Source organism: Cavia porcellus, unplaced genomic scaffold (genome assembly GCF_034190915.1).
Source record: "Cavia porcellus strain 051 isolate PalLab524CR breed Dunkin Hartley unplaced genomic scaffold, mCavPor4.1 scaffold_29, whole genome shotgun sequence".
Taxonomy (NCBI): Eukaryota; Metazoa; Chordata; class Mammalia; order Rodentia; family Caviidae; genus Cavia; species Cavia porcellus.
In genome coordinates, this window is record NW_026947512.1 from 25,500,978 (window position 1) to 25,514,580 (window position 13,603).

General features: G+C 35.1%; 2 long non-coding RNA genes across 2 annotated transcripts in view; one reads left to right on the top strand and one right to left on the bottom strand.

Moving 5' to 3' along the window:
• Positions 1–235: 235 nt before the first annotated feature.
• Positions 236–13,603, bottom strand: part of LOC134473910 (uncharacterized) — a 30,703-nt gene continuing 17,335 nt past the window's right edge. The window contains exon 3 of the long non-coding RNA XR_010044392.1: positions 236–503. This is a non-coding gene — a long non-coding RNA (uncharacterized LOC134473910). The remainder of the gene's footprint in view (positions 504–13,603) is intronic.
• LOC134473911 (uncharacterized) overlaps positions 3,541–13,603 on the top strand; it is a 32,535-nt gene continuing 22,472 nt past the window's right edge. The window contains exon 1 of the long non-coding RNA XR_010044393.1: positions 3,541–3,757. This is a non-coding gene — a long non-coding RNA (uncharacterized LOC134473911). The remainder of the gene's footprint in view (positions 3,758–13,603) is intronic.

Here is a 13,603-nt window from a genome sequence, read left to right on the forward strand (position 1 = left end):
CTTGCAGAGTCCTGCTCAGAGCTGACTTAGCTCTGGGCTGCTCCTTACAGAAAAAGTTAACAAGCACAGGCATTGAGGAACGGCTCTCCTGCAGGGATTCTGACCCGAGGCCACAGATTCAATAGTGAGTTTATAGCTTCATAGCATGTTTTTAATTTAGTCACCTCAAAGATTTGTATTTCTCAGACTTGCAAACTGCCCACCCCACCCCCGCCCATCCCTTGAGGGTCCCCTACCCCCACTGCAACCCCAGAGGAAGTTTCTCTTGTAAAGAACAGAGAGTCCAGTTAGGTAACTAATGAGCTACATGCGCTCTGCTTGATACACGGCTTTTTCCCTCTTCAAAAGCAGCTCATAGGGGTGCTTTGTGTTTGTGCACAGCAAAAGTCACCACAAATCACTCCCTACTCTGCCACCTCCAACACATTATTTTCTATTTATCAGACAGGATCACTCTGAGTAGCTTTTCTTCTGGATGTTGACAACTGAAATTTTAGGTAAACCTGAAAAGAAGAAAAGAGTTATTCATTAAATTAATTTTTTACAAAAATTTCACATGCTGATTACTTAATATGGTGGCTTTTTTCAATCTAATATGAGTTCTCTTATTGATATGCTTGGCTGTGCAAGTCAGTGTTGTGTAGTTTTTCCTGGGCATTGTGGAAAGTTCTGCAGAACCTCTAACATTTACCCATCAGATGCTGGGAATAGCCCCCTTTGATTCCTGGTGGAGACAGCAGGACCAGATGTCCCTGGGATATGAAACTGCCCCTGGCATAGAACTTTAGGTCTAATGTAGCACAGGCTAAGTATTATTTGATTGTGAATTAAAATCTTATGAGCACTATGCATTGACTGCTAGACATAAATTATAGATAGAAAGTCAGATGCTTTATCTTTTTCCAAAAAGGAAAACTTACAGGGAGCTCATTTTTTAAATTGTGCTTCATATATTGACAAACATGAGAAAGAGAAAAATCTATTTAGTAAGAAGGCCCAGTTTTTCAGCTTTTGTGAGTAGTTAAACAGTAAATACATTTATTTCATAGTCAAGAAAAATTGACAATTGCCTTCAGTTTAATATGGCTCTTCCAATTTCTGATCTAATCCAGGACACTGATGTTGTTGAGTGTTCCAGCACTTAAGTTAAGGGAGCATGTTGTTAATCATTTGTGGTTGAATAATAAGGAGTCAACTGATTTCAGATTTTTTAATAAGAACATTCTAGAAAGGCAACAATTAACAAATGAATTCTTCAAAATTAAATCAATTCATGTGACCTTGAATTCACTAATACTGTACATAATAAGGTACATTTGTTGCTAGTATTTCAACTAAATTCACTTGACTTTTTAAAAAAGGATGTGACTTTCAATGTGATTGAACAATTTGTGATGTGAGTCAGGTAAGCAGTTACATTAGAGCTTACACACTGAACTTTACAAGTATTATCTTTGACACATAAACTTTAAATAAGGGTCATTTACTGTATTCCACTGGTAAAACTTTGGTGAGCAGAACAGAGGTTGACACCTAGAAAGTAGAATAATTATAAAACTGTAACAAAAAAGAAATCATGGCACTTACAAATGGGATGATATCTTACCCTTTATAACTTTTCAGTTAAGAGGACTATTTTGTTATTACCCAATATGGTACAAAAATTAAACAATAAAATACCAATGAACAAAAAGCAAACATGCTATAATTAATGTTGGTGCTATCTGAAACGGGAATATAGGATGAATTTTGTCACATAACAGGTGAAATAAAGTAAGACGAGGGCCTTTGCTAAAATTTGGAGAGTTTCTTCTAGAAAGCATTAGAAAAGAATGTTGAGCTCAGGAAAATTTCTCCTACTGTGCAGAATTTATCAAGGCCATACATGGATGGAAATACAGCATTGTACTTCAAGGTTAATAAATATGATGTACTTTAAATTGCTAACCTTGTTGAAAATATGGGTTCAAAAGGATTATCTCCAACTAGTGCATCAGTTGTGGGAAAAACCATCATTCACATGCACTACTTTGATTTACCATGGGTTATAAATCAGAGTAATTACAAAAGATGAACCAAGAAATGTCAAAAGAACAGTATCATTCACCGCCAAGAATATGAAAAGTCCATGCTTTTGTCTAAGATTCTTAACACTAATGAGAGTAGTAAGAAAACACACATTTTGTGTTACCTCTACAGTGTGTAAATGTCTTTGTGCTTTGGTAAACTGTTTGGAAAACCATATATGCTCCTATTGGAAGCTTCTTTTTTCCTATTTATTTTGTTGCACAGTCAAAAGTTAGCCTTCAAATCTCATTGTGTGTGTGTGTGTATGTGTGTGTGTGTGTGTGTGCACGCGTGCACGAGTGTGTGCACCTGTGAGCATGTGTTTTGGGGTTTGAATTCACCACCTTCTCACTGAGCTACATTCTCAGTTATTTCTTACTTTCTTTTTATTTTGCAACAGTAATTGCAAAATTGCAAAATTACTAAATTGATTCTCATGAGTATGAATTTGCAATCCTCCTGTCTCAGACTCCCACTGTTCTGGGATTACAGGCATGTGTCACCACACCCAGCTTCTAATATCACTTTAAAATGATAAGAATGTAGATCCAACTAATAACTTTAGACAAAACTTTGATGATTAAAGTGGAATGACCATGTGAAATTACAGAATTGAAAATATCCTGATGTTTAAGGCATTTTATACTTCCATATGTATTATTTCAGTGTTAACATGGCTTTATTAGTCAATTTTAGTTGGTCTCTTGACTGGATAATCACATTACCTAAATGGTATCAAAGAACCATTTGCAATGTGATTTCCATGGAAAGGAAGAACTTATTCAGAGCTTCCACAAATCTTTTGGAAACTACTTGTTATGCTTCAGTGTGCAGAGGTGAGGCTTTTGGAAACTGGATCGGGAGGGCTCTAACTTCATCAGTGAACCAACTCATTAATGGATTCATAATTTAATATTACAGTGAGATGATTGATATTTTAGATGTGGGGTTTAGTGGAAATTCGTGTGTCATGGGCCTTGACCTTGGGAACTATATCTTGTTCTCTGTGCCTCTCTTTGGCTCTTTGCTTCTTGACTGCCATCTCCCATCCCCTCCCATCGTGATGCTCCTTTTTTGTCACAGGGCTAAAAGCAATGGAGCCAGCTGATTATGGACTAAAACTGTGAATCTATTACTAAGGGGAACTCAACTTCTTCCCTTAGGTTGTATTTCTTAGGTCTTGTGTCACAGTGATGGAAAGCTAACATACTACCCTAACAATAATTTAGAATAATAAAACCCTATCACTCCTTTCACCTAATACAAACATGTGTATATATGGTAAGCACTATCCTGTTGACTAAGTGCGTGATGTTAACAAAACAGTTACAGTCTCTCCTCCTCCTCAAGAAGTTCTCAATTTTCTGGGGTGTGTCTGTGTTAAGAATCTTGAGAGTTGCATAATAGGAAGGTCATTTAAAAAAGCAAGGAGGGACCAAATCTGGCTCCTCTTTTTATCCCTTTCTCTATGCTATGGTTTAGATCTAAAATGTCCCAAAAAGTTTCTTATTTAGAGGTTAAACCTGGTCACAGGAATAGGTTACTTGTGTAAACTGGAAGGGTGTGTTCTCATCCCAGCTCCTTTGCTCTCTGACCATCATGAAGTGAACAGCTTTCCTGTGCCATGCCCTTCGGCCGCGCTGTTTCTGCCTTGGAGCCCACGAATCATGGACTGAAACCATGTACCAAGGTAAACCTCACTTTCTGTAAAGTGTGAGTGTTGGGTATTTTTTCCTAGCAATGGGAAAGAGATTAAAACACTCTATATCTCTTGTTATTTAAAAAAAAAGCTTTTAATCTCACTTAACGTTATTTTTTTGGTATGTCTGGCCATGAAACCAGGGATCTTCCTTCATGTGTCATGTAAATACTCTAACACCCAAGTACATTTAGCCCCCTAACTTACATTTAAAAAAATCTCCAGCTATAGTTTATTATGTTACACAAATGTTACAGAGAACTAAAAATGGAAGTTAGAAAATCAGACATACTGCAATTTTCAAGATAAGAAGTGAATATATTTAGAAATAAGGATGAAAAGAGTAAGATAAAGGAAAATGGGCAGTTTAAACACAATTGTTGGGTTAAATTGACAGAGCAAAAGCACTGAACATGATGGGGGTGTAATTGGAAGGAAGAAAGATTCAAACTTGAAAGATACTCTCTATGAAAATTAAGTTATTCTCATAGCACTTTACCACAGAAACAGAAGAAAATATCAAAAGTGGAAGGACTTCTTAGTAAACTTCATATTATGAGATTTTTAATTTTTAGTTGAAAAATAGTTGTTATGTTGAAACTGATCAATGGAGTAATTCCCAGAGGGAAAATGAATTCAAACTTTTTTTTATCTCCTCCCGTTCTTTGTTTCTGTCTTAGATACACCTTTTTTCCTATTCATACCCTCCAATGTGTAAGTCATGTGACACCATCTGATTAATAATGTAGTTTGGTTATTTCCACTAAAGTCTGAGTAATATTGGCAGCATACTTGCTTAGAGACTATGTCTTAGTGTATGTTGTGTTGCTATGATAGAATATCTGAAACCAGGTAAAATGTGAAGAGCATAAATTTATTTCATTGCAGATCAGGATGATGGAAAGTCCAAAATCAAAGTGCTATATATCTAGTAAGAAACTTTTCAGTGTGTCCTCATAGGGTGAAAGAAGGGAGAGCAAGGGGGGAAAAAACCCATCTTACATAAATCCATTCATGAAAGCAGAGTCCTTAGCACCCAAACTCTGCCCAGAAGGCTCCACTTATCAACAAGGTTGCATGGAAGGTTAAACTTCAAACTGTTAATTTTAGAGGGCACATTTCTATGATAAAAACTAATGATCAAATCTCATTAAAGAAGAGTCTGAGCATTCAGCCCTTTCTATGCAGAGAACTCAGATGTCCACACTACGACTGGCCATTCTGGGGCTGTTCAGTAAAGATCTTCTATTTGAACTCATGATTTCCAGCAACAAATGTGTCTAGAGTGCTTGTCTAACAAGATTTTTTCTCCTACCTGACTAGTCCTTCCTGAGCTCTTGCTGATTCAGTTACAACTAGCCAAACTCTATAGTTTAAAATGCACCAGAAATTGTCCTTTGACTCCTTTATGCTCATAGTTCCTAGTGATCTCCACAAAATCTCGTAAGTATTGTAGGGGCTCAAATTTGAGTTATTTATAATTCAAATAACTTCACTTAAATATCTGACTGCCAACATCAGGAATCTCCAACTCCAGGGCCACAGAGAGGCTAAGTTGCATTGTCATGAGTTTTAGGCTAGCCCAGACTACATAGTAAGTTTATGGCCAGCCTAAACTACAGAATGAGATGCTGTCACAGACAAGCCAGGCATGGTGATGCACGCCTCTAATCTCAGCACTCTGAAGGCTGAAGCAGGAGGTGGTTGCAAGTTCAGAACCAGCTTGGGCTACAAAGTGAGCTCAAGGCCAGTCTAAACTTCTCATAAGGAGATCTTGTCTCAAAAGACAAAAAAAGAAAGAAAGAGCAGCAAACAAACTTGATTTGTGATTTGAAACAATTTCAGATTTCTATACCTTCAGGATTAAAGTCAAAGCAGAATGTCCTGAGATTGCTACAAAAGCACTTAAAAACTACTCCCAATTTAAATATTCTATCCTTACAAAGCAAGGTTTTACACAGTGATAAAGTAAACTAGACATAAGCAACACACTTTGGGTATCACCATCTCCCATCACCCCCAAATAGACTAACCACTTCAGGAAAATCAGCTCAGAGCTGCCACTGATTTTGCATTATGTTGAGTTCTATACTTATTTCATTCGATATTATAATAACAATAGAAATAAGGTGCACAATAAATGTAATGCACTTAATTCATCCAGAAACCATCCCAATGGAAAATCCACAAAACCAGGCTACAAACAACTTGAGTCTCTCTCTTTCTCTCTCTCTCTCTCTCTCTCTCTCTCTCTCTCTCTCTCTCTCTCTCTCTCTATTATGCATACTACATAAAATTGTATTTCTCAGGATAGGGAAGATAGAAAATTTACTTGATGAAATAATGGATGAAAAATTTCCAAATGTAATCCAAACTACATGCCACAATCCAAGAACAAAATGTAAGGAAAATTATAACAACTCACATATTAATCAAGTTGCTCAACATAATTCATAAAGAGAAAATATTTTTAAAAATCAGTGGGAAATGATACATACAAGAACAAATCAGAGTTACAGCAAATTTCTCATTGGAAAAGTCGCAAGGAAGAAAATAGCATCTGTAAAGGGCTAAAAAATTTATTTTTAAAAGACAGATCAGAATTCTACACCCAGTCAAACTATCTTCCAGAAATAAGCATATGATTTTCTTAAACAAATGCAAAGGTTTAAAGAAATCACCACCATCAAACAGACACTACAAAAATCCAAGGAATAAATATCACCAGCATTAGTAACTTGATAAACATATATTTTTTCTCATTATTTTAATTTTTAAAATGATTCGTTAGTTGAACAAAAATATTGCTTGATGTATTGATAGTTTTATAGCAAAAAAGGTGTATGAAAATGGCATCAAACAAAAGAAAAGGGAGTAAGTGGAAGTATACCAATGTGTGGTTTGGAGACATAATTTTTCAATACTCTAATCCTAAACATTAAGTGTTATAGTATCAGAAAATAGCCTGATTCGCTAAAGAATAAATGTCATGCTACAATTCCTAAATGACCAATAACTTAAAATATAAAAGTTAGTAATACAACAAAAGAAATATCATAAAAACAAAAAAAAATTACTCAATTAAAAAGAATTCATATTAAATAAAAGAATGAGCAAAGGATGAATGGGAAAATAATTTAAAAATAGCAAAATTATAGGTTTAAATCCAACATTATCCACATTGAATGTAAATGGTCTGAACACATGATCTAAATGGAAAATAGTCAATATAATATGCAACATTTAGATATTGAAGAGGAGAAAATATAATCTTTCAACTGATGCAGAAAAAGCATTCGAGAAATTCAACACCCTTTCATAACAAGTACAAATATCAAACTAAGTACATAATAAAATCCATAAAAGAAAAATCCACAAAAGGGCATGGTAAAAGTCTGAAGGTTTTTCTTTAAGGCAGTCATGTCCACTTTTGCTACTTTTATCCAATATGGTGCTAGCAGACTTAATCACAGGGACTAGGAAAGAAAAAGGAATAAAAGCATACAGATAGGAAAGGAATGAACTGAAATTATCTCCTTTAACAGATGATATATGTAGAACATCTACAAAAATCCACAAAAAAAGGTTAGAACTAATAAGTACATTCAGCAAAGTAGTAGTAAATAGTTAACTCACGATGCAGTACTCAGTTGCATTTCTATAGGCTAACAATTTGGAAAAGAGAATTAGGAAAACAATTCCATTTACAAAGGAATTAATTAAATCAAGGTGATGAAAGACTTCTACACTTAAAAGTATAAAAGATTTCTGAAACAAATTTAAAAGTACATGAATAAATGGAAGTCCATTGCATGTCCATGGGTTGACAGTGAAAGGCCAGTATTGATGAAATGACCTAATGCAACTCCTATTGAAATCCTAATAACATACTTTGCAGAAATGTAAAAATCCATCTTAAAATTAAAATGGAGTCTCAAGTTAACCTGAATATCCCAAATCATTCTGAATACAAAAAAAAAAAAAAAAAAAAAAAAAAGCTACAAGATTCACACATCTTAATTTGAAGATTTATTAAAACGTTACAGCAATCCAAGCAGTGCGGAACTCGAATAAAGATGATTACAAAGATCCATGGAATGGGGTAGAGAATGCAGAAATGAATGATCATATATATGAGCAAATGGTTTTTGGAATGGATGCCAAAAGCATTCGGGGGGAAAACATCTTTTAAACAAATATTACAGGAAAACTAAATATCAACATGCAACATATTAACTAGTACTTTTACCTGATACTACAGAGAAAAATTAATTCAAAGTGGATTAGGGGCCTAAAATGAAAACCTTTAGAAGAAAATATAGGGCTAAGTTTCATGATAGTGGATTGGATAATAATGTTTTAGATTAAAAACAAGAACAGATGGGCAACAGAAGCAAAAATGATGTATAAGTACCTCACACTAACCAATTGTGCTACTGGAGCCTCTAAAGGCCAAAGCTGATGAATTGGATTTTGTGAAAATTTTAAAACTATACTCATCAAAAGTTGCTGTCAGAGTAAAAGGCAACCTACAAGCTAGAAAAAAAAAAAAAAACAATATTTGCACATCATGTACCTAAAACTATATATATATATCTAGAAAATAAAGAGAAATTTGAAAATTTGACAACAAAAAATAAACCTAATTCAAAAATGGCCAAAGGACTGGAATAAACATTTCTTTAAAGAAAATGTACAGATAACCAATAATCACATGAAAAACTGCCCAGCATAACCAATCCTTAGGACAGTACAAATCAAAACTATAATCAGGTACTATCCCATACCCATTAGAATGGCAATCATTTTTTTAAAAATGGTTGGCAAGAATAAGGAGAACCTTCAAAACTTTTATAATTGTTGTAAATTCACTAATGGTGGATAAAAATGGAAAGTGGGAAGGCCTCTGTGGAAAATAGTATGACAATTCCTTCCACAAATTAAAGATATGATTATTGTGTTACTCAATATTAGAACTGCTGGGTGTATATCCAAAAGGACTGAAAGGATCTCTAAGCAAAATATTTGTGTTCTCATGTTTGCAGTAGTAATATATACAATCTATGTAGTGTGGATGCAATCTACGTATTCCCTGACAGTTACTGGGTAAACAAATGTCATAATATTATTAAGCTTTGAAAAAGAGAAATTCTCATATGCTACATTATGTAAGTGAAGAAAATCAATCAGAAAAAAAGAGAAATATTGTAGAGTTCCAATTTTTATGATGAGCTTCCAGTAATCAAAATCATAGAAAAAAGCTAGAATGGTAATTCTAGCTAGCTAGTTAGGTGATAAGAACAGAGGTATAGAATTTCAGTTTTGCATGATGAAAACTGATCTAGAGATGAGAGGTGGGAATGGTTCTATAAGAAAGTGAATGCATATAATAACACAGAACTGTATACTTTAAAAAGGTGAAACTATTCAGTATGATTCTATAATGGTATATTCTTGTTATTATCCAAATCTATAGAATTCTTGTTATTTATCCAAATCTATAAGAATTTACAATGTCAGCATTGAATGTCTCTCCCTAATAATGATGTGTCACGTGGTTTGAGCCATTATAGTAAATATGCCTGTTTGATGGGGGACATTGGTAATGAGAAAAGCTACGCACGTGTAATGCAGGTAGTGTAAGAGAAATCTCTGTACTTGCTGCTCAATTTTGCTAAGACCTAAAAAACTCTCTTAAAAATTTTTAAACAATTTTAAAAATTTGAAAAATACCTAAGATAGTACATTTTATTATTTGTCGTTGGTTACAATACAAAAAGTGAAAAATACCTTCCTAGAAACCTGTAGATACACATAGCTTTTTCATTAATTCTACTAAATATTTAAGGAAGAAGTTATATCAATTCTAAACTAACTATTCCAGATCTTTTTTTAAAAAAATGCTTCTTAACGTTTTCCAAAAGGTCAGTGCAGAAAAGACAGTCTTTTGAAAAATGATTCGGGGCTGGGGATTTAGCTCAGTGGCATAAGTGCCTGCCTTGCAAGCAGGCAGTCGTGAGTTCGATCCCTGGTACTGATAAAAATGAAAAAGACAAAAAAAAAGAAAAAAAGAAAAATGATTCTAAGATAATAGTACTATCATATACAAAATATAAACTTTTATCCATATCTTGAACATCTTATAGTTTCTAGGGCCAAATGGAGAAATAAAATTTTAACATTTTGAGAAAAAAATATAGAAAAATCTTCAATTTTTTAAGGACAATTTCTTTCATGCAAAACCAAGAGCATTATTCACAAAACAAAAATGTACTTCCTTAAAATTCCAAATTTCTTATATTCAAAACTGACAAGCTATTAAAAGATAAGCCACAAAATGGGAGAAACACTTGCAAATGTAGATGGTATATGGACTTATGTTCTGATAATATCAAGAATGTTAAAAATTCAATAAGAAAAATAGTTTATTAAATGGAAAAAATATTTGACAAGATACCTAAAGAATTGTGTGGGTGGTAAAGAAACAAACATATTCTCAACTTCATTAGTGATTAGGGAAATACAAATGAAAACACAGCATTATACTCTTATTAAAATTTCTGGGGCTGGGAATTTAGCTCAGGGGTGAAAGCACCTGCCTGGCAAATATGGGTCATGTGTTCAATTCCCGGTACAAAAAAAAAAAAAAAAATGCTAAAAAATTTAGTCATATTTAGTGTCAGCAAGAATGTAGAGAAACAAATTCTCCTGCACTGATGATGACTGAGGATAGATATGTAAAGTGGTTTAATCACTTTGCAAAAGTGGCATTGGAATTTTTCTGGTAAAGACTGCAGATAGATAAGAGCAGATTTAGAGGCTCCCTGAGATAGTCACCTTGATGCCAAAGTAACAATTGTGGGGAGTCCCGGACAGAGGGAGATGAATCCTCTTGACCCAGGGAGAAACTAAAGTAAAAAGAACCAGTCAAAAATACAGTCCTGGTGCTACTATTGGAACAGCTAAGATTTGTTGCTCCTGCTGTAGTGCCTGAACTTGCGCGACTGCAACTCATCGAGCTGCCTGAACTCCCACCACTTCAACTCACTGGAACCACAGTTGCACTGAAGTGCAGTTGCACTGAAGTCAAACGTCAGCATGCCCAATGGAGAACAGAGTTGGCAAGGGACTTGCATCAACCTGCAGTGAGTACTGGGAATAAAACCTTCCACGGAAAAGGGTGTCACTCCAATGGGACGACATTTTGGAATTGGGCAGGATGGGCAAGAATAAGGAACAGCAGTGATTTCAGTCAGTTGTTCCCTTCCCAGATGAGATTGGTGGGTATGTTTACCTTGGGTCACACCCTTGGCTGTGATTCAATAAGTTGTCCCAAACCAAATCACTACACAGGGCCACACTAATACAGTGAAGGCCTCAGCAGGTTGATGACCCAGAGAGGAGAGGCCAGCATACTCTGCCCTTATTTGCACCTCAATAACACACTGGAGTGGGTAGGATTACCTAGCCACCATGCTTCAGAAGAACCATAACCAACAAAGAAAGATACTGGGACTTCCTCTATATGCCTATATGGAAGAAACAGAAAATATGAGAAGAGGGAGCAACAAGAAAAAGTCCCCATCCCACAATCCTGAGAACATCGATCCAGGAAACATAAATACAAAAGAGATTGAGAACAGCAAACATGCAATAACAGACACAGCTTCAGTGGACATAAAGAGATATCTTCAGGACCTCATAGATGAGTTCAAAAGTGAAATATTTAACCATGTAAACTAAGATATAAATAGATTAATAAAAGAAATGCTAAGCATCTCTCAAGAAGACGCAGATGGAAGAATGGAGGAACACAAAAAAACAAGAGAATCGTTTGATGAAGAATATAAAGAAAACACAGAGTACATGTAGCAGGTTCAAAGAGATTACCAGGAAATAAAAACCTCCATTGAAAGCTGGCCAAGCTGCTTGAAAGAAATTAAGTATAGATTATCCAAGCTGGAGAACAGGTTTGCGATGTGGGATCATGAAAGGAAAAATTTCTTAAAAATAACAAGGAAATAAGCAGTAACAATACAAAGGCTAGAAGATGACAAAAGAATCTATATTTTAAGAATAAAGAATGTGAATGAAGAACCAGAGGTACAAACAAAGGAACTATAAAGGCTATTCACAAAAATAAGTAAGGAAAACTTCCCAAGCATAGGAAAAGGAAATGATATTCAGATCTATGAGGCATACAGAATTCCAGCCACCTACAACCAAAGCAGACCTATACCCAGTTATATAATAATCAAGATCCCAGAAATGCAATGTAAGAACAGAATATTAAGAGCTGTCAGAGACAAGAAACGGATTATCTATAAAGGAAAACCCATCAAAATCACGGCAGACTTCTCAACACAGACCATCAAATCAAGAGCTTGGAGGGAAGTATTCCAAGCCTTGAAAGAAAATAACCTCCAGCCCAGATTGATGTACCCTGAAAAACTGTCTCTAGAAATTAATGGAGAAACAAGATGCTTCCAAGACAAAGAGGAACTGGGGGAATTTGCAACCACCAATCCAACTCTACAGAGAATTCTGCAGGACATTCTAGAGAGAGAGAAAAAGTACCAGGATTGCAGGAACAGTGGCAGAGAGGCCTCAATGAATGGAGCAAAAGGGGAATAAAGAAGAAAAGCAGGCAACTAATGGCAGAAATAGAGCACAACAAAAATGAGGCAGAGGAGGTTGGCTATAATCTCTAATATAGATGTCCTTGACACTAAAAAAAAAGAGATTAACACAGGCAGAGTAGATCAGGAGGTAGGGTTCATCAAGATGATCTTTATAGGAAATATAATTAACCTGAAAAAAGCTATATGGACCAAAAATCAAATATGTGAAAACAATGCTCTATGTGACAGGGAACCAGAGAGTAATAGGGGCAACTAGCCCAGTATTTGTGGATAGATTGGAAAGATAAGCTTTAATAGGTAATAGAATACAACCATAGATCAAGTCCAGGAGGGAGAAGGTTCAGAACCACTTTGAGAAATAGCAGGCTGCGCCCCAATCTAAAAACCGAGGGTGTTGCAGAGACCCAAAAATATACAGTGTACCCTGGGGGGCATGAAAGAAGAGGAATAGTCTTTTAAAAGACAGCAGAAGATACTGTTAATAGTGTATAGGGATTTAAAACCCATATTACTTGCACTGCTCTGCTTAAATAGATTTTATTTTGTCCCAGTTTGTCTACTTGCACTAGATCTGAGGGCACAGACAGCTATTCCAAAAATACCAGGATATAGTAGAGTAATCATCTTTAATTTCCTATTAACTTAATCTAGAGCCCCTGTATAACTTATACTATTTTATCATGACTTACCTTTGTTAAATCTGGTTTGTTTAATTGCTGTTTAGTATCAACAGATTGTGTAATCTTTCACTAAGTAAAATTTTTTAAAAACTGGCATATTTTCACAAATTTAAAGGGGTTCATATTATAAACTAGCAAACTCCTTGTTATTCACTCAAGAGAACTGAAGCATAATTAAAGACATATGCAGAACTGTCCATAGCAATACTATTTGTAATAACATCAAAATACAAACAATCCCAGTGTCCAATAGATAGATGCATAACTGTTGGTGTAGTCATACAATGAAATACTACTTAGTTATAAAAAAGGAACAAATTACTATTTCATTCAACAACTGTTAGGTCTTATACCTAGATGTGTCTGCTCCTCCCCGCAAACCCTCATGAGGTCACAGGTGGGGTTGGCTAGATCCAGGGTGTGTAAATGTGGGTAAAGGGTATGGATAATTGAAGTCCCAGCCTGGATGTGGGTGGCACCAATCAACAGGGTTGTAGCCTAAATGGAATATAAGG